Raw genomic sequence first — 3,805 nt, forward strand, 5'->3', positions numbered from 1 at the left:
TCAAAAATACACCTGAACAGGGCCACAACAATGTGGTGTTAAATTTAAAGAAGTTCTATTAAACTTTAGCTGATTTTCTGGCAGAAATTGAAGAGAGACAATGACTAACCATGGTTTCGTTCACGCCGAGCTTAAGTACAGCGGCTCTATTTCCCTCCTGTAGTGGCAGCTCGACAGCCCTCAACTTAAAAGCTGCATCATACAAGTTTGAAAACATTTCTCCGTCGTGTCTGCTGCTAGCACGTGGTTGTTCTAAATGAAAATTAACGCGTTCTTCTTCGATTTACAATTTTGACTTCTAATGATTCACTTCCTGCTAGAGAGCCCCCTGGTGGTTGAAGAAAAATACACAGAAAAGCCGCACCGGGCTACAATGCGCATGGTTCAAAGTTTAGAAAAAAAGTAGCAGCTTATAGTCGGGGAAAATACAGTACCGTAGGTGAAATTGAATAATTTCCACGGCACACCTGACGATCACTCACGGCACACTAGTGTGTCGCGGAACAGTGGTTGGAAAAACACTGCCTTAAAATACGGAATCGTCCCGTATTTGGCTGTTAAATGTTGCATCCCGTACTGAACCGATACGGGATGCGATTTGTTCCGTATTTCTATAAATGTCCGATAGACACGCCCAACACACACATATCAACAGTGCAACAAGAGTTGCCTAGGGACGGAGACTACGCGGCCGCAGTGAGGTGCTATCAACCTGGATCTTTTTAAAACATTCTCGACCCAATTCTCCACCGTCCTTAGAAGCAAAACCTCTCGTAAAGGTACAGACTTGAGAAGGAAGACGCAAATCCCAGGCTGAATATGTTAGTGAGGATGAATACATTCAGTTAAAAAAGAAAAATGTGTCCATCGTGGCGTAGTGCTGTATGATACCAGACAGAATAGATTAGGAGAGGAACACAGCAGACCCTTATATGGTAACATTTTGCTATGATTAAGTTTTTATAGTAGACTATATTGGTTTGATTATTTGCTTATTTAATGTATAATAATATCAGCCAAAATAATACAGATGATAATTTAAAGAACTAACCATACATTAGATTAATAGTAAATACATAAATACTTCATACTTTAAAAGGTTTGATAAGGCTTTCTGTATGTTTTATTTTGAAATGTTTATATATTTATGAATTCATTGTTCACTGGTCATTAATGCTCCAGACACAGACCTGCAGTCCAGGGGCGGTTTTAGATGGGGGGCCAACGGGGTACCAAAGAAGTTATACTAAATAAATGTCTTATGTTAATACTCAGTGGTGGATATTTTTTTAACCTTCACAATTTTACTTTAACATTGAATTAAAAATTATAGTGCTGCGCTTTTAGCTGCTGTATAGGATCACACGTTCCATCTGCCAGGGATCTGCAACCTGGATCTCTGGAGACACAAGTGGGTCTTTGGCTCACTTATTATATCAAATGATGAAATATTGCTCTGTTTTTTTTTTGTGTTGTTTTGTTTTGTTTCATTCTTTTTCAAGTGTCGCCATGAAAAAACACTGACTATCCTGGTCCCTGTGGTAAATCTGGTCTAGAACCAGCATCCAAACCTGACTCCTTATTTATATAAAGGTTTTGGTAATACTCTGTAAAATATCAGAATATTCACATAACATTTATACTTTTAGTTGTCGGAGGACACATTTTGAATATTAAATCAGGTGTTATGATCAGCTACTCAATGGTTTACCAAATACTTTTTACACTTGCTTAATTAAACATATTTAAAGTATACTACTCTGAGTGGAGTACAGTTTTGGGTTACTCTAACCGACCTCTATGTATGAACGGTTGCTCTATGGATGACTTTTTAAAGAAAAAAAACACTGCCATAAAATATTGTCTATCACTGCAGCGGACATGCTCCCATGAGAGTTGGGCGACACGCGCCGTGGTGGGCGTCCCTTATTTTGATTTCTGAAAGAAGGCAACCCTACCGGCGCCACTTCAGAAATGGAGCCATTTCAGCTAACGGTTAGCTGCTAACCAGAGTTCGACAAAAGTGAGAGGATATGAGATGGGGCGGGTTTGAAAAACTACTACAAAATCTAAGAAGCACATATGCCCATTCAGAAAAATGTGTCAAAGTAACCAATATGTTAATTACCACACTAACTTTGATCATTGGAGGAGATTCAGTAGTGGACAAGGAAAGGGAATTGGCAATTCAGGGGCTTTATTATCATCGGAGGATGATGATAATGAGAGAGACGTGACCAGGGACAGATTGAGGAAGAGTTCAGGTTAGCTGCTGCTGCGGTAAGAAGGAGTGAAAATGTTCATAACGAAAAGGTTTCATGCAGGCAGGAAGCGTGTGTGTGTGTGTGTGTAGGTGTGTGCGCGCATGCGTGTGTGTGTGATGGGGAAGCTAACACTATGGTTCAGGTAGTCAGAAAAACTCCAGAGTAACACAAGAATGATGATGGCCCTTGGAATTAATAATGAACACGTTCTGAGATTTTTTAGTAATAATAATAATTGTGAAGTTCAACAAAAACGTAATGAGTAAGGGAAAACAAGTTGGAAAACAGTTGATACCACTTAAAAATGACTAGACACATCTTTAATAAATATCTGGGAGAGTTGTTGCCAAAATGTGGAAATGTTCAAATTTTACTTATAAAGTATGCTAACAGGTAAGTGTGAAACTAACGTAAGATATAAGCATATGTAAAGACAATTGTTTAAATATGTAGCTAAGTTGCAGTCTAAGTCCAAAGTGCTAAGTGACAGTAATGTCTTGACATCATTAACATGATTTGTGTCCTTGAGGGACTGAACTCATCCTTGATTTGTGTTTTGTAGTCAGCAGATGGTCCAGACCTCACTGACACTCCGGTGGCTCTTCTGACAGTCATCACAGATGACACTACTGATGCAGCCCTGTTCAGCCCTGAGAGCATCTATATTTTCATGGAGGATGAAATACTTGTGAGTGGTCCCACAAATCTGGCTGATTCATTTCTCCTGCTCTTTGGGTAAATCTATGCGCTAGACCTACAGTACCCAAAGAATCTTGAGCTTACATTCACATTTATCCAAAAAGTTGTGATGTGTCTTGAGGACAACAAACCACTTAAAAGGCGTCTCCTGACGCTGAAGAATGATTTGTTCAATGAGTGAATCACTCAGAATGGACTATTTGTTGAAGTGAGTTTTGAGGAAGTTTTTGTTTTTTTTCCCTTCTACTTCAGATTACATACATTGATTGTTAATAGATAAATATAACAACATTGCTCAAAGTTTATGTACTGAATAACTTGTATGAAACGACTGTTAAATTCATGCACTATACATGTTTAATTTTCTGTTGCCTAATGCCTACACTACCTGATGTTGCCAGTTGAAGTACAGAACAGTATAAACAAGTACTTTTTGAATGTTTTTATTTTATTTTTTTAAGTTGCAGTAAGTTGCAATGTTGGCACTTGAAACTTGTATTTCAAGTGCCAACATGTTTTTAAACTTTGTTAAATGGCTACACATTCTAATAGTTGTCGTTGAGGATGGATTGTACTTATAATATTGAATTTTATCATGAATTCTTTGAGTTTTTATCATAAGGTGCTGGAGTCATCTCCTTTTCTGTTCTAATTTATGACAAGCACTTCGTTTTGACTGAGCTACTTTGATTCATGCCTTTTAAAAAGCACATTGTATTAAAAAAAAAAAAACTTGTTAAATTGTCACTGTGTTGTCACTTCAGTATTTCAGTATAGGGTAAATTTTGAGTGCATGTCCCCTAGATCAGAGGTTCCCAAACTGTGGGGCGCGCCCCCTTGGG

General features: G+C 38.1%; 2 long non-coding RNA genes across 2 annotated transcripts in view; one reads left to right on the plus strand and one right to left on the minus strand.

Moving 5' to 3' along the window:
* LOC106935794 (uncharacterized) overlaps positions 1-3,707 on the plus strand; it is an 8,310-nt gene extending 4,603 nt beyond the window's left edge. The window contains exon 2 of the long non-coding RNA XR_001421972.1: positions 2,827-3,707. This is a non-coding gene — a long non-coding RNA (uncharacterized LOC106935794). The remainder of the gene's footprint in view (positions 1-2,826) is intronic.
* LOC106935795 (uncharacterized) overlaps positions 383-3,805 on the minus strand; it is a 21,098-nt gene continuing 17,675 nt past the window's right edge. Inside the window, exon 4 of the long non-coding RNA XR_001421973.1 lies at positions 383-525. This is a non-coding gene — a long non-coding RNA (uncharacterized LOC106935795). The remainder of the gene's footprint in view (positions 526-3,805) is intronic.

The sequence above is a fragment of the Poecilia latipinna genome, unplaced genomic scaffold (genome assembly GCF_001443285.1).
Source record: "Poecilia latipinna isolate Pla-1442-1.1 unplaced genomic scaffold, P_latipinna-1.0 Scaffold2023, whole genome shotgun sequence".
NCBI lineage: Eukaryota > Metazoa > Chordata > Actinopteri > Cyprinodontiformes > Poeciliidae > Poecilia > Poecilia latipinna.